A 22,433-nucleotide genomic window follows, 5' to 3' on the forward strand; every position below is an offset into this window, starting at 1 on the left:
ATTTTTTCTATGACATTCTCCCAGCTTTGAGTTCCCACATTCTCCTCGTTAAAAACAACTCCAAGAATTTTTACATTGTCTCGTTTTATAGTGAGCTGCGGGAGTTGGGCGGTGTCCCAGGATCCCAAAGTCAGACATTCAGATTTATTTAAATTAAGTTTCAAACCGGATGCCTGGGAAAAAAAATCAATGCGCAACACCGCCCTCCGGAGGGAAGCAGGGTCCACGCACACAACCGTCACGTCATCCATGTAGCCAAAGACTCTCACATCACTGCCACCTCCGCCAGGAACAGGAACCCCTCTAATCACTTTGTCTTTTCTTATTGCGCTCAGCAGGGGCTCCATGGCGCAGATGAACAGGATGGGCGACAAGGGGCATCCCTGCTTCACTCCGGACTCAAGGGGAACTCCATCTGTTAAAAAGCCATTAAGAGAAATTTGACTAAAACAATTTTTATATAAAATCTTAATACAATTTAAAAGCATATTAGGGATACCCATTCTTTTTAAAACTCTAAAAAGAAATCTATGAGAGACTCTATCGAAAGCTTTTTCAAAATCTAGGGCTAAAAGAGCTACATTTTGACCCCGGTCTCTGGAATACCAAATTACATCCCTTAATACGTTTAAAACCTCTGAAATACTTCTGCCTGGTACACTACATACCTGCTCAGGCCGGATCAGTTTGGCAATGACACTCCTGAGCCGGTCAGCAACCACCTTAGCAAGTACCTTGTAATCAACATTTAGGAGAGTTATGGGTCTCCAATTCGCTAGAGCACTGCGATCACCTTTTTTATATATCAAAGACACCACTCCTCTCCTCCACGAAAATGGCAACTGTTCAGAAATAAAAACTTCTTTAAAAAGCATAAAAAGGTCCTCTTTTAAAATGTCCCAAAAAGTAAGGTAAAATTCTACAGGTAGTCCGTCACACCCAGGTGCTTTACCCTTAGAGAAACTTTTAAAAACATAAAATAATTCCTCTAAAACAATATCGCGTTCTAAAAACTCCTGGTCTGTAAAATTTAACTTAAAATCGAGATCATTAAGAGCATCAGATAAAAAGGACTCATCTATACACTTTTTACTAAAAAGATGCTTATAAAAGTTAAAAGTAGCATTCAACATTCCCTGCATAGATGTTTCACCCTCTAGATTTGTGATCACTTCTCTTTTATCCATGACTTTTTTGAAGAAGAAGCGAGAGCACTTCTCCCCCTCCTCCAAGTGCTGCACTCTAGAGTTAAAAATAATCTCTTTCCCCTTTGTGTCTATGCAGTTCTGAAATTCAGTTTTTAGGCTAGCAATATCATCTCCCACCTCCACCCCTAGCTCTTTGAATTTAAAAAGTGTTTGCAGTTTGGTGTTAAGATCACTAAAACATCTTTTTTTCTCTCTAGCTTTACGTCTCCCTGCTTTTATAAAAAACATTCTGACTTTTTTTTTCAAATTTTCCCACCAGGTTACCATAGGGGCATCAGAAGGTTTTTGTCGCCGCCAGGCTTGATAGGCTTTACCAAAGTCTTGTCGAATCAGAGGGTCCTCCAGCAGGTAAGTACTTAGACGCCAGAGGCCCCTGTTGACCCTCTGTTCATCCCGGTATTCTAGATGCACCTCCAAGCCCTTATGGTCAGAAAATATATTTGATGTTAAAACACATTTTACAGGGTTAAAATCATCTGATAGGAAAATAAAATCGATCCTGGAGGACACCCCTCTTCCGGACCACGTATAACCAGGGTCCGTCGGCAGGAGTGACCTCCACGCATCGCATAATTTAAAATCAGTTATAAAATCTTTCAATAGATGACATGACTTATCCAATTTGCGTAAAGGGTCACCCCCCGCTCGTTGTTCACTAGCACAAAGATAATTAAAATCACCCCCTACGATCAGGGGAGATGACCCAGTACAGTACAATGGCAATATCCCAAATAAATTAATTCTCTCTTGCTTATCAGGGGAAGCATAAACATTCATTACACGTAGGGTAAAACCATTAAATTTAAAATGCACTAAAACCACTCTGCCTGGTACTATTTCTGTGACAGTATTTATAGTAATATTTCTCCCACGACAGAGGAAGCCCACCCCCGCTGACTTGTTGTCATTGGAGCCAGACCAGATGGAGGGCCCCAGTCTCCAATCTGTCTTGATGTCATTATAATTTAGTGCATGTTGTATCCCGCATTCCTGTAATAAACATATGTCAAAGTCAGTGGTTTCTAAGTACTTAAATAGAGCAGCCCTACGAACTGGGCTCTTTAATGACCTCACATTCAGTGAGACAAGTCTTAATGTGGGCATTCATAGGTCAGGGTGGTGGATCTTCCATGAGGACACCTGACTCAAAGCCCTGTATGTCAAATTGCTCCAGGACATCCGGGCTAGAGGACCCAAACGACTCGATATTCTGTGAGCCGGCGGTTGCCCCCTCGTAGGTCACGGTTCCCAGCCACATTCCAGGAGACGCTGGGGCTTCGACATTCCGTCTCTTTTTCGGGGCAGACTCCACCAGGTCACTGGTGCAGTCCTCCTCTTCCTCCACCTCCTCCAGGGGGAGAGACTGGTCCATCAGGATAAGATTACCAACACAGATTCCCTGATGTTCGCCACCTAGAAGCAAAGCCCCCTCATCTGGCTGGCTAATCGCCCTGGAAGATCCTGAGGCCATCGCTGCGTGGTCCCCTGTAGCCAACCGCACAGGGGCACCACCCTCCAGCCCAACAGGATCGGTATCGGGAACCATCGACACGGAGGATACCCTCCCAGAAGGAGGACCCCTCCGCTCCGGTCCATGCGAGGTCCGCCCATCGTTAAGGGACTTCGATGCAGGGGCCGCCCCAGAGGGGCCTCCGGCTCCCTGCTCCATCCCAGCCTTCTCGCCCTTCGAACCGCCCTCCGACGCCGGCCCGCCAGTGAAGACCGGCGGGCGCATCGGCTCAGCTGCAGAAGATGCAGCTTCTGCGTAGGTCCTGGTCCTGGTCCTGTTGGGGCATCCACGGAACATGTGCCCCGCCTCACCACAAAGATTGCATTTCCTCCCAGCGGGACAGTCCTTCATTAAATGTCCGTAACAGCTGCAATTATTGCAGCGGTCTACTTTCCTGCCCGTGCAGGACGTTTGGGTATGACCCATTTGTCCACAGTTCCTGCAACATACCGGCATTCCAGGGTAAAATAAGTAGCCTCTGCTCTTACCGATCACAAATGTTGAGGGAGGGTGTAGCATTCCTCCCACTCCGCTTGGGTCCCTCTTTAGACGGGCCATGTACCTCCTCTTGCCGCACCAGAAGCCTACCGCGTTCTTCACAGTGCCCAGGTATCTCAGATCATCACAATAACGGATAAGGTAGGTCGAGATGTCTGCAGCTTCCACAAAGGGGTTCGGGAAATGCACCACGATAGGGATCTCGTCATAGGCATACAAGAGACAAAAGGTTAGTCCATCCAATTCATCTAAGTAGTTTTTCTCATTTACCTTTTGTACGAGTTGGTGACAGCATCCCTGGCTCTTGAAGGTGATGGTGTAAGTCCCCTTGTACTCATTGTCCTGGAAGCAGAATATGTCTTCCCGCCGAAACTCCAGAACTCCAAGCAGAATCCTATGGCAGATGTAGTCCAAGTTCTTCTCCGTCCTCAATCCTGCTCCAACTTCAATCCTCACGGTGTTCCGCATCCGGGCATCACCCGATGAATATGTGAGCGTTGCCGGCATCCTTCACTCAGGAACGTACCGACTCTTCTCTCTGAAAGGCGCAAGCCTTCATGGGATCCCTTCCCGTTGCTCCCGGACTAATCCTTCCTCCCAATAGCAGCAGGGGGGTTAAGTCCCTCCGAAGAGGAACGATCCCCCCAGGCCGAGAGAAAGGGTACCAAGAGCACCTCACAGGCAAGACCACACAGGTAAACCTGATAGATCGTGCCAAAAGGCCGAGAAGCGATAACCAGAATTGGTTTCAAACTACGGAGCCACCCAAGGATCCTGAAAAGTCCATTTGTGGAGATGAGCTCCTGGACTCCCGTTAAGAAGACATGTTGTCAACCTCTAGATCCCTTACATGCCTGCACTTTTCGGCTTGCTGCTGCTGCAATCCACGCGTTTTAGATCTGCATAACTCCACCTCTTTAAACACAGCACCTTCACCCCCTGCTGTTCCCACCCGCCTCAACACCGTTGGAAGGGAGGAGAACCAATTAAGGCGGGGGGTGGGGTGGAACGAGCAGCTGTCTACCCTTAGCAGGAGGGCTCCTGATTACATACCTCTCCTGCTGCTGCTGCTGCTGGCTGTCCAGCAGCAGACTGAAGGTGGCTGTTGCTGTGCACAGGTATATAAAGGCTCAGAGCCTATTATGACACGCGCAGCCAGCGTTCCATTGCCACATTCCATCTACTGCAGGCAGGATACCTGGCTGGCTGAATGTCGCTGAGAAGCTCACAGAGACCGCCATAAGCAACAGTTTAACAGAATGCCACAGACTAATCAACCAAACTTTTTGGGTTGGGTTCTCTTTTATAGTCTGCAGGCATTAAATGAAAGAAGTCAGTGTTCCAGCAGAAGGAGACAACGTTTCAGAAAAGGCATTGTAGCAAACCAAAAAAGAAATTTTAAGCGCAGCAGAGTAACCAGCGCACATACCTGTTAGCTCAGGTGAGTTTAAAAGGCTGCTGTTGATAACAAGGGCATTTGCTAAATAGATGGTGTGTGTGCAACAATATACTGAAAGGTCAATTATATTGTGCAGCTTATCTCACCACCTGTAGTTATTTAGGTGAAAGCTCCAAAATGCTTGCCTAATATGTCTGTTTATCCAAAAGGAAGTAAAAAGGGAGAGCTAGAAAGATAGCATTGCATCACATTACATGGCAATGCAATGCACAGTTGCTGAAGTTGAACCAAAATGAGCTTGTAATCTGGCTTCTGCAACTTTGAACATGAAAAATCCAATGAGGAGAAGAAAAGCAAAGCCAAAGAGTCCATCCCAAAATCCGACAAACAAGCAAAATGAACAAAAAACATTGAATTCAATTCTTTCTGATTTTAGAAACTGCATTAAAGAAGGGGTGCACCGGTCCTGGAGATACTGCAATACCAGGTCAATGCGTGGAGTGGACAGAGCAAGCTCTTTTTCCATCTCCCTGTTCTAAAAATCCATTTAATATATGGTCCCCAGATAGGGGACGTATCAGATATTAAACTGATAAGAACAGATACTACACTTGATCTTAGCCAAAAGGCCGAGAAGCGATAACCAGAATTGGTTTCAAACTACGGAGCCACCCAAGGATCCTGAAAAGTCCATTTGTGGAGATGAGCTCCTGGACTCCCGTTAAGAAGACATGTTGTCAACCTCTAGATCCCTTACATGCCTGCACTTTTCGGCTTGCTGCTGCTGCAATCCACGCGTTTTAGATCTGCATAACTCCACCTCTTTAAACACAGCACCTTCACCCCCTGCTGTTCCCACCCGCCTCAACACCGTTGGAAGGGAGGAGAACCAATTAAGGCGGGGGGTGGGGTGGAACGAGCAGCTGTCTACCCTTAGCAGGAGGGCTCCTGATTACATACCTCTCCTGCTGCTGCTGCTGCTGGCTGTCCAGCAGCAGACTGAAGGTGGCTGCTGCTGTGCACAGGTATATAAAGGCTCAGAGCCTATTATGACACGCGCAGCCAGCGTTCCATTGCCACATTCCATCTACTGCAGGCAGGATACCTGGCTGGCTGAATGTCGCTGAGAAGCTCACAGAGACCGCCATAAGCAACAGTTTAACAGAATGCCACAGACTAATCAACCAAACTTTTTGGGTTGGGTTCTCTTTTATAGTCTGCAGGCATTAAATGAAAGAAGTCAGTGTTCCAGCAGAAGGAGACAACGTTTCAGAAAAGGCATTGTAGCAAACCAAAAAAGAAATTTTAAGCGCAGCAGAGTAACCAGCGCACATACCTGTTAGCTCAGGTGAGTTTAAAAGGCTGCTGTTGATAACAAGGGCATTTGCTAAATAGATGGTGTGTGTGCAACAATATACTGAAAGGTCAATTATATTGTGCAGCTTATCTCACCACCTGTAGTTATTTAGGTGAAAGCTCCAAAATGCTTGCCTAATATGTCTGTTTATCCAAAAGGAAGTAAAAAGGGAGAGCTAGAAAGATAGCATTGCATCACATTACATGGCAATGCAATGCACAGTTGCTGAAGTTGAACCAAAATGAGCTTGTAATCTGGCTTCTGCAACTTTGAACATGAAAAATCCAATGAGGAGAAGAAAAGCAAAGCCAAAGAGTCCATCCCAAAATCCGACAAACAAGCAAAATGAACAAAAAACATTGAATTCAATTCTTTCTGATTTTAGAAACTGCATTAAAGAAGGGGTGCACCGGTCCTGGAGATACTGCAATACCAGGTCAATGCGTGGAGTGGACAGAGCAAGCTCTTTTTCCATCTCCCTGTTCTAAAAATCCATTTAATATATGGTCCCCAGATAGGGGACGTATCAGATATTAAACTGATAAGAACAGATACTACACTTGATCTTAGCCAAAAGGCCGAGAAGCGATAACCAGAATTGGTTTCAAACTACGGAGCCACCCAAGGATCCTGAAAAGTCCATTTGTGGAGATGAGCTCCTGGACTCCCGTTAAGAAGACATGTTGTCAACCTCTAGATCCCTTACATGCCTGCACTTTTCGGCTTGCTGCTGCTGCAATCCACGCGTTTTAGATCTGCATAACTCCACCTCTTTAAACACAGCACCTTCACCCCCTGCTGTTCCCACCCGCCTCAACACCGTTGGAAGGGAGGAGAACCAATTAAGGCGGGGGGTGGGGTGGAACGAGCAGCTGTCTACCCTTAGCAGGAGGGCTCCTGATTACATACCTCTCCTGCTGCTGCTGCTGCTGGCTGTCCAGCAGCAGACTGAAGGTGGCTGCTGCTGTGCACAGGTATATAAAGGCTCAGAGCCTATTATGACACGCGCAGACAGCGTTCCATTGCCACATTCCATCTACTGCAGGCAGGATACCTGGCTGGCTGAATGTCGCTGAGAAGCTCACAGAGACCGCCATAAGCAACAGTTTAACAGAATGCCACAGACTAATCAACCAAACTTTTTGGGTTGGGTTCTCTTTTATAGTCTGCAGGCATTAAATGAAAGAAGTCAGTGTTCCAGCAGAAGGAGACAACGTTTCAGAAAAGGCATTGTAGCAAACCAAAAAAGAAATTTTAAGCGCAGCAGAGTAACCAGCGCACATACCTGTTAGCTCAGGTGAGTTTAAAAGGCTGCTGTTGATAACAAGGGCATTTGCTAAATAGATGGTGTGTGTGCAACAATATACTGAAAGGTCAATTATATTGTGCAGCTTATCTCACCACCTGTAGTTATTTAGGTGAAAGCTCCAAAATGCTTGCCTAATATGTCTGTTTATCCAAAAGGAAGTAAAAAGGGAGAGCTAGAAAGATAGCATTGCATCACATTACATGGCAATGCAATGCACAGTTGCTGAAGTTGAACCAAAATGAGCTTGTAATCTGGCTTCTGCAACTTTGAACATGAAAAATCCAATGAGGAGAAGAAAAGCAAAGCCAAAGAGTCCATCCCAAAATCCGACAAACAAGCAAAATGAACAAAAAACATTGAATTCAATTCTTTCTGATTTTAGAAACTGCATTAAAGAAGGGGTGCACCGGTCCTGGAGATACTGCAATACCAGGTCAATGCGTGGAGTGGACAGAGCAAGCTCTTTTTCCATCTCCCTGTTCTAAAAATCCATTTAATATATGGTCCCCAGATAGGGGACGTATCAGATATTAAACTGATAAGAACAGATACTACACTTGATCTTAGCCAAAAGGCCGAGAAGCGATAACCAGAATTGGTTTCAAACTACGGAGCCACCCAAGGATCCTGAAAAGTCCATTTGTGGAGATGAGCTCCTGGACTCCCGTTAAGAAGACATGTTGTCAACCTCTAGATCCCTTACATGCCTGCACTTTTCGGCTTGCTGCTGCTGCAATCCACGCGTTTTAGATCTGCATAACTCCACCTCTTTAAACACAGCACCTTCACCCCCTGCTGTTCCCACCCGCCTCAACACCGTTGGAAGGGAGGAGAACCAATTAAGGCGGGGGGTGGGGTGGAACGAGCAGCTGTCTACCCTTAGCAGGAGGGCTCCTGATTACATACCTCTCCTGCTGCTGCTGCTGCTGGCTGTCCAGCAGCAGACTGAAGGTGGCTGCTGCTGTGCACAGGTATATAAAGGCTCAGAGCCTATTATGACACGCGCAGCCAGCGTTCCATTGCCACATTCCATCTACTGCAGGCAGGATACCTGGCTGGCTGAATGTCGCTGAGAAGCTCACAGAGACCGCCATAAGCAACAGTTTAACAGAATGCCACAGACTAATCAACCAAACTTTTTGGGTTGGGTTCTCTTTTATAGTCTGCAGGCATTAAATGAAAGAAGTCAGTTTTCCAGCAGAAGGAGACAACGTTTCAGAAAAGGCATTGTAGCAAACCAAAAAAGAAATTTTAAGCGCAGCAGAGTAACCAGCGCACATACCTGTTAGCTCAGGTGAGTTTAAAAGGCTGCTGTTGATAACAAGGGCATTTGCTAAATAGATGGTGTGTGTGCAACAATATACTGAAAGGTCAATTATATTGTGCAGCTTATCTCACCACCTGTAGTTATTTAGGTGAAAGCTCCAAAATGCTTGCCTAATATGTCTGTTTATCCAAAAGGAAGTAAAAAGGGAGAGCTAGAAAGATAGCATTGCATCACATTACATGGCAATGCAATGCACAGTTGCTGAAGTTGAACCAAAATGAGCTTGTAATCTGGCTTCTGCAACTTTGAACATGAAAAATCCAATGAGGAGAAGAAAAGCAAAGCCAAAGAGTCCATCCCAAAATCCGACAAACAAGCAAAATGAACAAAAAACATTGAATTCAATTCTTTCTGATTTTAGAAACTGCATTAAAGAAGGGGTGCACCGGTCCTGGAGATACTGCAATACCAGGTCAATGCGTGGAGTGGACAGAGCAAGCTCTTTTTCCATCTCCCTGTTCTAAAAATCCATTTAATATATGGTCCCCAGATAGGGGACGTATCAGATATTAAACTGATAAGAACAGATACTACACTTGATCTTAGCCAAAAGGCCGAGAAGCGATAACCAGAATTGGTTTCAAACTACGGAGCCACCCAAGGATCCTGAAAAGTCCATTTGTGGAGATGAGCTCCTGGACTCCCGTTAAGAAGACATGTTGTCAACCTCTAGATCCCTTACATGCCTGCACTTTTCGGCTTGCTGCTGCTGCAATCCACGCGTTTTAGATCTGCATAACTCCACCTCTTTAAACACAGCACCTTCACCCCCTGCTGTTCCCACCCGCCTCAACACCGTTGGAAGGGAGGAGAACCAATTAAGGCGGGGGGTGGGGTGGAACGAGCAGCTGTCTACCCTTAGCAGGAGGGCTCCTGATTACATACCTCTCCTGCTGCTGCTGCTGCTGGCTGTCCAGCAGCAGACTGAAGGTGGCTGCTGCTGTGCACAGGTATATAAAGGCTCAGAGCCTATTATGACACGCGCAGCCAGCGTTCCATTGCCACATTCCATCTACTGCAGGCAGGATACCTGGCTGGCTGAATGTCGCTGAGAAGCTCACAGAGACCGCCATAAGCAACAGTTTAACAGAATGCCACAGACTAATCAACCAAACTTTTTGGGTTGGGTTCTCTTTTATAGTCTGCAGGCATTAAATGAAAGAAGTCAGTGTTCCAGCAGAAGGAGACAACGTTTCAGAAAAGGCATTGTAGCAAACCAAAAAAGAAATTTTAAGCGCAGCAGAGTAACCAGCGCACATACCTGTTAGCTCAGGTGAGTTTAAAAGGCTGCTGTTGATAACAAGGGCATTTGCTAAATAGATGGTGTGTGTGCAACAATATACTGAAAGGTCAATTATATTGTGCAGCTTATCTCACCACCTGTAGTTATTTAGGTGAAAGCTCCAAAATGCTTGCCTAATATGTCTGTTTATCCAAAAGGAAGTAAAAAGGGAGAGCTAGAAAGATAGCATTGCATCACATTACATGGCAATGCAATGCACAGTTGCTGAAGTTGAACCAAAATGAGCTTGTAATCTGGCTTCTGCAACTTTGAACATGAAAAATCCAATGAGGAGAAGAAAAGCAAAGCCAAAGAGTCCATCCCAAAATCCGACAAACAAGCAAAATGAACAAAAAACATTGAATTCAATTCTTTCTGATTTTAGAAACTGCATTAAAGAAGGGGTGCACCGGTCCTGGAGATACTGCAATACCAGGTCAATGCGTGGAGTGGACAGAGCAAGCTCTTTTTCCATCTCCCTGTTCTAAAAATCCATTTAATATATGGTCCCCAGATAGGGGACGTATCAGATATTAAACTGATAAGAACAGATACTACACTTGATCTTAGCCAAAAGGCCGAGAAGCGATAACCAGAATTGGTTTCAAACTACGGAGCCACCCAAGGATCCTGAAAAGTCCATTTGTGGAGATGAGCTCCTGGACTCCCGTTAAGAAGACATGTTGTCAACCTCTAGATCCCTTACATGCCTGCACTTTTCGGCTTGCTGCTGCTGCAATCCACGCGTTTTAGATCTGCATAACTCCACCTCTTTAAACACAGCACCTTCACCCCCTGCTGTTCCCACCCGCCTCAACACCGTTGGAAGGGAGGAGAACCAATTAAGGCGGGGGGTGGGGTGGAACGAGCAGCTGTCTACCCTTAGCAGGAGGGCTCCTGATTACATACCTCTCCTGCTGCTGCTGCTGCTGGCTGTCCAGCAGCAGACTGAAGGTGGCTGCTGCTGTGCACAGGTATATAAAGGCTCAGAGCCTATTATGACACGCGCAGCCAGCGTTCCATTGCCACATTCCATCTACTGCAGGCAGGATACCTGGCTGGCTGAATGTCGCTGAGAAGCTCACAGAGACCGCCATAAGCAACAGTTTAACAGAATGCCACAGACTAATCAACCAAACTTTTTGGGTTGGGTTCTCTTTTATAGTCTGCAGGCATTAAATGAAAGAAGTCAGTGTTCCAGCAGAAGGAGACAACGTTTCAGAAAAGGCATTGTAGCAAACCAAAAAAGAAATTTTAAGCGCAGCAGAGTAACCAGCGCACATACCTGTTAGCTCAGGTGAGTTTAAAAGGCTGCTGTTGATAACAAGGGCATTTGCTAAATAGATGGTGTGTGTGCAACAATATACTGAAAGGTCAATTATATTGTGCAGCTTATCTCACCACCTGTAGTTATTTAGGTGAAAGCTCCAAAATGCTTGCCTAATATGTCTGTTTATCCAAAAGGAAGTAAAAAGGGAGAGCTAGAAAGATAGCATTGCATCACATTACATGGCAATGCAATGCACAGTTGCTGAAGTTGAACCAAAATGAGCTTGTAATCTGGCTTCTGCAACTTTGAACATGAAAAATCCAATGAGGAGAAGAAAAGCAAAGCCAAAGAGTCCATCCCAAAATCCGACAAACAAGCAAAATGAACAAAAAACATTGAATTCAATTCTTTCTGATTTTAGAAACTGCATTAAAGAAGGGGTGCACCGGTCCTGGAGATACTGCAATACCAGGTCAATGCGTGGAGTGGACAGAGCAAGCTCTTTTTCCATCTCCCTGTTCTAAAAATCCATTTAATATATGGTCCCCAGATAGGGGACGTATCAGATATTAAACTGATAAGAACAGATACTACACTTGATCTTAGCCAAAAGGCCGAGAAGCGATAACCAGAATTGGTTTCAAACTACGGAGCCACCCAAGGATCCTGAAAAGTCCATTTGTGGAGATGAGCTCCTGGACTCCCGTTAAGAAGACATGTTGTCAACCTCTAGATCCCTTACATGCCTGCACTTTTCGGCTTGCTGCTGCTGCAATCCACGCGTTTTAGATCTGCATAACTCCACCTCTTTAAACACAGCACCTTCACCCCCTGCTGTTCCCACCCGCCTCAACACCGTTGGAAGGGAGGAGAACCAATTAAGGCGGGGGGTGGGGTGGAACGAGCAGCTGTCTACCCTTAGCAGGAGGGCTCCTGATTACATACCTCTCCTGCTGCTGCTGCTGCTGGCTGTCCAGCAGCAGACTGAAGGTGGCTGCTGCTGTGCACAGGTATATAAAGGCTCAGAGCCTATTATGACACGCGCAGCCAGCGTTCCATTGCCACATTCCATCTACTGCAGGCAGGATACCTGGCTGGCTGAATGTCGCTGAGAAGCTCACAGAGACCGCCATAAGCAACAGTTTAACAGAATGCCACAGACTAATCAACCAAACTTTTTGGGTTGGGTTCTCTTTTATAGTCTGCAGGCATTAAATGAAAGAAGTCAGTGTTCCAGCAGAAGGAGACAACGTTTCAGAAAAGGCATTGTAGCAAACCAAAAAAGAAATTTTAAGCGCAGCAGAGTAACCAGCGCACATACCTGTTAGCTCAGGTGAGTTTAAAAGGCTGCTGTTGATAACAAGGGCATTTGCTAAATAGATGGTGTGTGTGCAACAATATACTGAAAGGTCAATTATATTGTGCAGCTTATCTCACCACCTGTAGTTATTTAGGTGAAAGCTCCAAAATGCTTGCCTAATATGTCTGTTTATCCAAAAGGAAGTAAAAAGGGAGAGCTAGAAAGATAGCATTGCATCACATTACATGGCAATGCAATGCACAGTTGCTGAAGTTGAACCAAAATGAGCTTGTAATCTGGCTTCTGCAACTTTGAACATGAAAAATCCAATGAGGAGAAGAAAAGCAAAGCCAAAGAGTCCATCCCAAAATCCGACAAACAAGCAAAATGAACAAAAAACATTGAATTCAATTCTTTCTGATTTTAGAAACTGCATTAAAGAAGGGGTGCACCGGTCCTGGAGATACTGCAATACCAGGTCAATGCGTGGAGTGGACAGAGCAAGCTCTTTTTCCATCTCCCTGTTCTAAAAATCCATTTAATATATGGTCCCCAGATAGGGGACGTATCAGATATTAAACTGATAAGAACAGATTTTTTTGATTGAAGCTGCATCCAAGGCACTGAAAAATGTGACCGAAGTCACACCAAAACAGCGCACGAGGCGAGGATTCATGTGGACCCTTCCCGGAGGAGAGGGTCCCCAATAAACCATCCCCATCCCTCTGAGCCAGAAGGCCACAGCGAGGGTCAGGGATCTCCGATGCTCTCCCTAGCCGAAGCCGGAGAAGAGCCGTTTTCGTGCTCCCAGCTTCCATCTAGGCTGCCACCCTAGTGGAGCTGGAGCCTGTGTTGGTTTCTCAGCCCAAAGCTGACCGGACCTCCGACCGGGTTTATAAAAATTCCCCTTCCTAGCCCGGAGGCCAGGAATAGGGGGGGTTGCTCAGAAAGTATGATTGGCAAAGGTGCGGCGTGCTACAAAGCCAAGTCTTTCTGGGGTTCCCAGTCCCAGTAAGCTTGGACTCCCACCAGGGCGCCTACTCCTGGGGCACATTGCTCCAAAGCCCTCACACTTACCCAGCCAAGTGACTTCGATCCTGGAGGGCCATGTTTTCCATCAGATAACTCTATGAGCCACCTGGCGTACTAACAAGTGCACCAAACCAGTGTGTAATATGCATCAATTTACTAGGGCAGCCCAAGGACAAAACTGCCTTTTCAAAAGATACTACACTTGATCTTAGCCAAAAGGCCGAGAAGCGATAACCAGAATTGGTTTCAAACTACGGAGCCACCCAAGGATCCTGAAAAGTCCATTTGTGGAGATGAGCTCCTGGACTCCCGTTAAGAAGACATGTTGTCAACCTCTAGATCCCTTACATGCCTGCACTTTTCGGCTTGCTGCTGCTGCAATCCACGCGTTTTAGATCTGCATAACTCCACCTCTTTAAACACAGCACCTTCACCCCCTGCTGTTCCCACCCGCCTCAACACCGTTGGAAGGGAGGAGAACCAATTAAGGCGGGGGGTGGGGTGGAACGAGCAGCTGTCTACCCTTAGCAGGAGGGCTCCTGATTACATACCTCTCCTGCTGCTGCTGCTGCTGGCTGTCCAGCAGCAGACTGAAGGTGGCTGCTGCTGTGCACAGGTATATAAAGGCTCAGAGCCTATTATGACACGCGCAGCCAGCGTTCCATTGCCACATTCCATCTACTGCAGGCAGGATACCTGGCTGGCTGAATGTCGCTGAGAAGCTCACAGAGACCGCCATAAGCAACAGTTTAACAGAATGCCACAGACTAATCAACCAAACTTTTTGGGTTGGGTTCTCTTTTATAGTCTGCAGGCATTAAATGAAAGAAGTCAGTGTTCCAGCAGAAGGAGACAACGTTTCAGAAAAGGCATTGTAGCAAACCAAAAAAGAAATTTTAAGCGCAGCAGAGTAACCAGCGCACATACCTGTTAGCTCAGGTGAGTTTAAAAGGCTGCTGTTGATAACAAGGGCATTTGCTAAATAGATGGTGTGTGTGCAACAATATACTGAAAGGTCAATTATATTGTGCAGCTTATCTCACCGCCTGTAGTTATTTAGGTGAAAGCTCCAAAATGCTTGCCTAATATGTCTGTTTATCCAAAAGGAAGTAAAAAGGGAGAGCTAGAAAGATAGCATTGCATCACATTACATGGCAATGCAATGCACAGTTGCTGAAGTTGAACCAAAATGAGCTTGTAATCTGGCTTCTGCAACTTTGAACATGAAAAATCCAATGAGGAGAAGAAAAGCAAAGCCAAAGAGTCCATCCCAAAATCCGACAAACAAGCAAAATGAACAAAAAACATTGAATTCAATTCTTTCTGATTTTAGAAACTGCATTAAAGAAGGGGTGCACCGGTCCTGGAGATACTGCAATACCAGGTCAATGCGTGGAGTGGACAGAGCAAGCTCTTTTTCCATCTCCCTGTTCTAAAAATCCATTTAATATATGGTCCCCAGATAGGGGACGTATCAGATATTAAACTGATAAGAACAGATACTACACTTGATCTTAGCCAAAAGGCCGAGAAGCGATAACCAGAATTGGTTTCAAACTACGGAGCCACCCAAGGATCCTGAAAAGTCCATTTGTGGAGATGAGCTCCTGGACTCCCGTTAAGAAGACATGTTGTCAACCTCTAGATCCCTTACATGCCTGCACTTTTCGGCTTGCTGCTGCTGCAATCCACGCGTTTTAGATCTGCATAACTCCACCTCTTTAAACACAGCACCTTCACCCCCTGCTGTTCCCACCCGCCTCAACACCGTTGGAAGGGAGGAGAACCAATTAAGGCGGGGGGTGGGGTGGAATGAGCAGCTGTCTACCCTTAGCAGGAGGGCTCCTGATTACATACCTCTCCTGCTGCTGCTGCTGGCTGTCCAGCAGCAGACTGAAGGTGGCTGCTGCTGTGCACAGGTATATAAAGGCTCAGAGCCTATTATGACACGCGCAGCCAGCGTTCCATTGCCACATTCCATCTACTGCAGGCAGGATACCTGGCTGGCTGAATGTCGCTGAGAAGCTCACAGAGACCGCCATAAGCAACAGTTTAACAGAATGCCACAGACTAATCAACCAAACTTTTTGGGTTGGGTTCTCTTTTATAGTCTGCAGGCATTAAATGAAAGAAGTCAGTGTTCCAGCAGAAGGAGACAACGTTTCAGAAAAGGCATTGTAGCAAACCAAAAAAGAAATTTTAAGCGCAGCAGAGTAACCAGCGCACATACCTGTTAGCTCAGGTGAGTTTAAAAGGCTGCTGTTGATAACAAGGGCATTTGCTAAATAGATGGTGTGTGTGCAACAATATACTGAAAGGTCAATTATATTGTGCAGCTTATCTCACCACCTGTAGTTATTTAGGTGAAAGCTCCAAAATGCTTGCCTAATATGTCTGTTTATCCAAAAGGAAGTAAAAAGGGAGAGCTAGAAAGATAGCATTGCATCACATTACATGGCAATGCAATGCACAGTTGCTGAAGTTGAACCAAAATGAGCTTGTAATCTGGCTTCTGCAACTTTGAACATGAAAAATCCAATGAGGAGAAGAAAAGCAAAGCCAAAGAGTCCATCCCAAAATCCGACAAACAAGCAAAATTGTAACATACCTGGCGGCGTCCTTGCATGGTGGTCCATCTCCCACTGTGCAAGAGCGCGCACTTGATCTCCAGTCCAGAATGTCTCTCTGGCTTCCCTCCTTGCTGTCTGTTTGTCTGTTTTGGCTGCATAGGGCGACACCCGCTGAACTTCCTGTTTCTTGTACCTGCTGTGGACACGCCCCTGTTGCACCTTCAGCCTATTGCTGTCCATCTTTGGGTATTTATACCACCTTCTTCCTCAAGATGGCGCCTGAGCATTGTGTCCTGTCAGTCGGCTTTTTGTCTCTGACATGCCAGGTCCTATCCTGTTTTCCTGCCTGTTTTCCAGTTCTGTGTCTGAACTGTGGTCTGTTTTTGTGAACACGCTTCTTGCCTGTTCTTTCGCCTTCTAGGGGCCGTATTCCTAGATCTGCCTGTCTGTGCCTTGCGGTATCTGTTCCCGTCTGAACAGAGTCCTGTTTGTGTCCCTGCCTTGTGGTATCTGTTCCTGTCTGAACTGAGTCCTGTCTATTTCTCCTGTCTTGCAGTATCTGTTCCCGTGTCTGAACTGAGTCCTGTCTATGTCTCCTGCCTTGTGGTATCAGTTCCCGTGTCTGAACTGAGTCCTGTCTGTGTACTCTTGCCTGCTGCCTTTCCTGGAGTCTGTATTTCCAGGCCTGTCTGAACACGCTCCTAGCCTGTTCCTCCCGCCTTCTAGGGGCCGATTACCTAGATCCGTTCCTGTATCTTGTCTGTCCTGTCTGAACACGCTCCTTGCCTGTTCGTCCCGCCTCTCTGGGGGCCGTATTCCCAGACCCGCTCCTGTATCCCGCTGCAGTGTCGGTCTCTTCCGTACACTCAGTTCCAGTCTGAACTCTCTCCTATCCTTTACCTGTTTTGCCTCTGTCTGTTCCTTTCCTTTTTCTGCAGAGTCTGAACTCGTACCTAACTCCTGCTTGTTGTCTCTGTACTCCCGTTTGTGAGTTTGTGGTCCCCTCGCTACTTCACTGCAAGTACCCTGTGGGTATCTGGCTCTGCCTTTCCCTTCCTGTCTGTTCCGTGTGAACAGAGCCCTGTCCGTCCTGCTCTGACTCCTTGCTCACTGCTCCGGCAGTCCTGTCCTGCCCTGCTTCTGCCCGCTGCTCCGGCAGTCCTGTCCTGCCCTGCTTCTGCCCGCTGCTCCGGCAGTCCTGTCCTGCCCTGCTTCTGCCCGCTGCTCCGGCAGTCCTGTCCTGCCCTGCTTCTGCCCGCTGCTCTGGCAGTCCTGTCCTGCCCTGCTTCTGCCCGCTGCTTCGGCAGTCCTGTCCTGTCCTGCCCTGCTTCTGCCCGCTGCTCCGGCAGTCCTGTCCTGTCCTGCCCTGCTTCTGCCCGCTGCTCCGGCAGTCCTGTCCTGTCCTGCCCTGCTTCTGCCCGTTGCTCCGGCAGTCCTGTCCTGTCCTGCCCTGCTTCTGCCCGCTGCTCCGGCAGTCCTGTCCTGTCCTGCCCTGCTTCTGCCCGCTGCTCCGGCAGTCCTGTCCTGTCCTGCCCTGCTTCTGCCCGCTGCTCCGGCAGTCCTGTCCTGTCCTGCCCTGCTTCTGCCCGCTGCTCCGGCAGTCCTGTCCTGTCCTGCCCTGCTTCTGCCCGCTGCTCCGGCAGTCCTGTCCTGTCCTGCCCTGCTTCTGCCCGCTGCTCCGGCAGTCCTGTCCTGTCCTGCCCTGCTTCTGCCCGCTGATCCGGCAGTCCTGTCCTGCCCTGCTTCTGCCCGCTGATCCGGCAGTCCTGTCCTGCCCTGCTTCTGCCCGCTGCTCCGGCAGTCCTGTCCTGCCCTGCTTGTGCTCGCTGCTCCTGCAGCCCCGTCCTGCTCTGTTCTTGCCCACCGCTTTGGGCGTTCCCTCTCTGCTGTGGTTGTCTACCGCATCTGCGGTTCTGTGACCCAGTCTGTACTGGGTCTTAACCTTTCTGTGCTCCAGCCCGTCCTTTCGGCCAGTACCTCCCTGCCTGCATACTCGCCTGTATCCACCCCTCTGCATACCTGCCGTGTTTGCTTACATCCACCAGTCTGTGCCAGCCTAACCTGCCTGTTCCAGTAATTCCAGTGTGGGTCAACCCCCGTGTCCGGAGTTTGACCTGGAGTAGCACCTGGTCCCTCTGCCCGGTTTCTCCCTGGTGCACTGGCGTCGTATGCCGTCGTGCCACCTTGGTCGGATCGGCCAGATACTTAGTCACGCCCCTCCAGGCACTCTCCGGTCCATGGTCCAGTGGAACCACAACACCCGCACACGCCAGTCAGTCCGGGCGTGTGCATAACAAAAATGAACAAAAAACATTGAATTCAATTCTTTCTGATTTTAGAAACTGCATTAAAGAAGGGGTGCACCGGTCCTGGAGATACTGCAATACCAGGTCAATGCGTGGAGTGGACAGAGCAAGCTCTTTTTCCATCTCCCTGTTCTAAAAATCCATTTAATATATGGTCCCCAGATAGGGGACGTATCAGATATTAAACTGATAAGAACAGATACTACACTTGATCTTAGCCAAAAGGCCGAGAAGCGATAACCAGAATTGGTTTCAAACTACGGAGCCACCCAAGGATCCTGAAAAGTCCATTTGTGGAGATGAGCTCCTGGACTCCCGTTAAGAAGACATGTTGTCAACCTCTAGATCCCTTACATGCCTGCACTTTTCGGCTTGCTGCTGCTGCAATCCACGCGTTTTAGATCTGCATAACTCCACCTCTTTAAACACAGCACCTTCACCCCCTGCTGTTCCCACCCGCCTCAACACCGTTGGAAGGGAGGAGAACCAATTAAGGCGGGGGGTGGGGTGGAACGAGCAGCTGTCTACCCTTAGCAGGAGGGCTCCTGATTACATACCTCTCCTGCTGCTGCTGCTGCTGGCTGTCCAGCAGCAGACTGAAGGTGGCTGCTGCTGTGCACAGGTATATAAAGGCTCAGAGCCTATTATGACACGCGCAGCCAGCGTTCCATTGCCACATTCCATCTACTGCAGGCAGGATACCTGGCTGGCTGAATGTCGCTGAGAAGCTCACAGAGACCGCCATAAGCAACAGTTTAACAGAATGCCACAGACTAATCAACCAAACTTTTTGGGTTGGGTTCTCTTTTATAGTCTGCAGGCATTAAATGAAAGAAGTCAGTGTTCCAGCAGAAGGAGACAACGTTTCAGAAAAGGCATTGTAGCAAACCAAAAAAGAAATTTTAAGCGCAGCAGAGTAACCAGCGCACATACCTGTTAGCTCAGGTGAGTTTAAAAGGCTGCTGTTGATAACAAGGGCATTTGCTAAATAGATGGTGTGTGTGCAACAATATACTGAAAGGTCAATTATATTGTGCAGCTTATCTCACCACCTGTAGTTATTTAGGTGAAAGCTCCAAAATGCTTGCCTAATATGTCTGTTTATCCAAAAGGAAGTAAAAAGGGAGAGCTAGAAAGATAGCATTGCATCACATTACATGGCAATGCAATGCACAGTTGCTGAAGTTGAACCAAAATGAGCTTGTAATCTGGCTTCTGCAACTTTGAACATGAAAAATCCAATGAGGAGAAGAAAAGCAAAGCCAAAGAGTCCATCCCAAAATCCGACAAACAAGCAAAATGAACAAAAAACATTGAATTCAATTCTTTCTGATTTTAGAAACTGCATTAAAGAAGGGGTGCACCGGTCCTGGAGATACTGCAATACCAGGTCAATGCGTGGAGTGGACAGAGCAAGCTCTTTTTCCATCTCCCTGTTCTAAAAATCCATTTAATATATGGTCCCCAGATAGGGGACGTATCAGATATTAAACTGATAAGAACAGATTTTTTGATTGAATATATCTTTTATTAGCACAAAAAATAAGTTAACAGACAGTGTACAGTGCCGCAGCCCAGTACACACAGAATTCTACATCATATTTACATAGCATGAGGATACGACGCACTAACTAGACACATCACACCCCTATGCTACACAAAACACTCAATCTGAAAGAAAAAGCATGTCAATCAATACAGTACGAAGAATCGTGATAAGAGATGGGGATTGGGAAAAAGGGGATGGGGAGGGGAAAATCACAGGCCCGAAGCTTTATTGAAAGACAAGACACATAAGGGGAGAGGGGGAGGAGGGGTTTAGTCCTCATCCTCGTCCTCCGGACCGTCCACGATGGAATAGTCTCTGAGCAGGCTGTGGATCAGCCTGCGGCAGTCCTGGATGGACATCCTCTCCCTCCTCAAGATGAGCCGGTTCCTGGCGACCCAAACGGCATCCTTGAAGCAGTTCATAAGGCGCCAAGCCTCCTGGATGGCTCCGACGGTATGAACCCCAGGGAAGAGTCCGTAAAGCACAGAATGGTGCGATAGGCTCGCCCTGGGGACAGAGTTCCTCAGGTCGTCCTCAAGGGCAGTCAACAGGCGCTGTGCAAATCCGCAGTCCCAAAAAGTGTGCAAAGATGTTTCCTCCACGAAGGGGCACCTTGGGCAGTACCGGGTCTTGCACAGGTTCCGGGCATGCATGAATGACCGGACGGGCAGTCCGCCCTGAATCGCCATCCACGACAAGTCCTTGTGCCCGTTGGTCAGCCTGTCAGACGACACATTTGTCCACACAGTCTCCAGCGTGTCCTGGTGAAGTCCTGTGATGTTCTCCACGTCATCCTTGGCTCTGATGAGCTTGTGGATAGTTTTGGGCTTCCACAAGTCGGGCTTGAGTCCCTCCAGTTGATGTTCCCCCACAAATCGAACGACGTCTCCGTAGAACCATGGCGTCGTCCAGTTGTAGGGGAAGGAGCTGTCCCACTTGTCCCAGCCGAGTCGCCTCCAAAGAGGAAGCAGGAAGAAGCGAGACATGGACCTGCCCGCGGAGCCATTCTTGACTTGCAAAGTCCGGCGGACACAATCACACACAAAAGAGGATCGCAGGAGGGTGGGGATATCTGGAACGCCCTTCCCACCCTTGCGAGGCTCCTTGTACATGACGGCCCGCCTGACTCTGTCCATCTTGGATCCCCAGACAAAGTGAAACACTGTCCTGGTAATGGCCCTGCACACAGTGACGTGTGGGGGCCAGGCCTGCGCCGTGTACTGCAAGACGGGCAGGACCTCATTACGCAGGACGAGTGCCTTACCCTCACAAGTGAGGTGTCTGAGGCTCCAGAGTCCGATCCGTTGCTTCACTTTGGCCAAGCGTTCTTGCCAGGACTTGAGGGCCGCTCCTTCCTTCCCGAACCAGACTCCCAGCACCTTGAGGAAATCCGGTTGAATGTTGAAGGGGAAGAGGGCGGAGGAGGCCGGCTGCCAATCCCCGAAGAGCATGGCTTCCGACTTCCTGCAGTTGACTTTGGCCCCTGAAGCCCGGCCGAACCTCTCACACGTCTGGACGAGGGCGTCGACTGAACCACGATCAGCGCAGAAGACGGTGACGTCGTCCATGTAGAGCGAGCACTTGACCTCGTGTCGTCCCGGACCCGGTGCGGTGATCCCTCTGATCTCTCCATTCTGCCGGATAGCCTCTGCGAAGAGTTCTATAACACAAACAAAAAGAAGAGGTGATAGAGGGCAGCCTTGTCTGACCCCAGAGAGGACAGGGAAGGGGTCAGTCTTCCAGCCGTTCACCAACACCGAGCTGTGGATATCAAAATACATCAGACGGACATACGAACAAAACATGTTACCCAAACCTAACCGGTGCAGAGCTCGGCCCATGAACTCGTGGGAAACCCGGTCGAAGGCCTTCTCCTGATCCAAGGAGACCAGGGCCGCGTGTGCGCAGCGGACCTTGATGTACTCGACCGTGTCCCGCACGAGAGCGAGGCTGTCTGCGATGCGACGTCCAGGGATGCCGCAGGTCTGGTCCGGGTGGATGATCCGTCTGATGACCGTCTTAAGTCGTGTCGCCATCGTCTTGGCCAGGATCTTGTAGTCCACGTTGAGCAGAGTGATGGGACGCCAATTCCTCAGGTCGCACCTCTCTCCCTTCCGCTTGTACAGGATCGTGACCATTCCTTCCCTCAAAGATGGAGGCATTCTACCCTCCACCACCATCTCCTCGTACAGGTCCAACAGGTCCGGACAGATGAGGTCTCCCAGCGCTACATAGAGCTCCGCTGGAAGACCATCACTGCCCGGGGTCCTGCCGGTCCTAAAGGATTTAGCGGCAGAGAGCAATTCGCCCACCATCAGAGGTTTGTCCAAGGCTGCCGTGCCTGCAGGATCAAGATGGTTAGTGATACCTGACAGGAACTTATCAGCAGCGTCGGGGTCGGTAGTCTTGTGGGAGTAGAGTTTGCTGTAGAAGTCGCTGACGACCCTCATCACGTCCTCCTTCCCACGTCGCATGTTTCCGCTCTCGTCTCGCAGCTCGTTCAGGGGCGTGTGACC

At 48.2% G+C, this 22,433-nt stretch overlaps 10 non-coding genes and 1 pseudogene across 10 annotated transcripts; all 11 read right to left on the reverse strand.

Moving 5' to 3' along the window:
- Positions 1 to 5,065: 5,065 nt before the first annotated feature.
- On the reverse strand, positions 5,066 to 5,256 carry LOC141227451 (U2 spliceosomal RNA). Its single transcript, XR_012294445.1, has one exon. It is a non-coding gene; the product is annotated as a U2 spliceosomal RNA (small nuclear RNA).
- Positions 5,257 to 6,371: 1,115 nt separating this feature from the next.
- Positions 6,372 to 6,562, reverse strand: LOC141227452 (U2 spliceosomal RNA). Its single transcript, XR_012294446.1, has one exon. It is a non-coding gene; the product is annotated as a U2 spliceosomal RNA (small nuclear RNA).
- A 1,115-nt stretch (positions 6,563 to 7,677) lies between these two features.
- Positions 7,678 to 7,868, reverse strand: LOC141227453 (U2 spliceosomal RNA). The gene has a single exon (XR_012294447.1). It is a non-coding gene; the product is annotated as a U2 spliceosomal RNA (small nuclear RNA).
- Positions 7,869 to 8,983: 1,115 nt separating this feature from the next.
- On the reverse strand, positions 8,984 to 9,174 carry LOC141227454 (U2 spliceosomal RNA). The gene has a single exon (XR_012294448.1). It is a non-coding gene; the product is annotated as a U2 spliceosomal RNA (small nuclear RNA).
- A 1,115-nt stretch (positions 9,175 to 10,289) lies between these two features.
- Positions 10,290 to 10,480, reverse strand: LOC141227455 (U2 spliceosomal RNA). Its single transcript, XR_012294449.1, has one exon. It is a non-coding gene; the product is annotated as a U2 spliceosomal RNA (small nuclear RNA).
- Positions 10,481 to 11,595: 1,115 nt separating this feature from the next.
- Positions 11,596 to 11,786, reverse strand: LOC141227457 (U2 spliceosomal RNA). Its single transcript, XR_012294451.1, has one exon. It is a non-coding gene; the product is annotated as a U2 spliceosomal RNA (small nuclear RNA).
- Positions 11,787 to 12,901: 1,115 nt separating this feature from the next.
- LOC141227121 (U2 spliceosomal RNA) lies at positions 12,902 to 13,084 on the reverse strand. Its single transcript, XR_012294228.1, has one exon. It is a non-coding gene; the product is annotated as a U2 spliceosomal RNA (small nuclear RNA).
- A 524-nt stretch (positions 13,085 to 13,608) lies between these two features.
- On the reverse strand, positions 13,609 to 13,724 carry LOC141227306 (U2 spliceosomal RNA; annotated as a pseudogene).
- A 1,115-nt stretch (positions 13,725 to 14,839) lies between these two features.
- On the reverse strand, positions 14,840 to 15,030 carry LOC141227458 (U2 spliceosomal RNA). The gene has a single exon (XR_012294452.1). It is a non-coding gene; the product is annotated as a U2 spliceosomal RNA (small nuclear RNA).
- A 3,385-nt stretch (positions 15,031 to 18,415) lies between these two features.
- On the reverse strand, positions 18,416 to 18,606 carry LOC141227459 (U2 spliceosomal RNA). Its single transcript, XR_012294453.1, has one exon. It is a non-coding gene; the product is annotated as a U2 spliceosomal RNA (small nuclear RNA).
- Positions 18,607 to 19,721: 1,115 nt separating this feature from the next.
- Positions 19,722 to 19,914, reverse strand: LOC141227129 (U2 spliceosomal RNA). The gene has a single exon (XR_012294236.1). It is a non-coding gene; the product is annotated as a U2 spliceosomal RNA (small nuclear RNA).
- Positions 19,915 to 22,433: the final 2,519 nt, after the last annotated feature.

This window comes from Phyllobates terribilis, unplaced genomic scaffold (genome assembly GCF_046119375.1).
Source record: "Phyllobates terribilis strain yellow unplaced genomic scaffold, ASM4611937v1 Scaffold_416__1_contigs__length_1633014, whole genome shotgun sequence".
Classification (NCBI taxonomy): Eukaryota; Metazoa; Chordata; class Amphibia; order Anura; family Dendrobatidae; genus Phyllobates; species Phyllobates terribilis.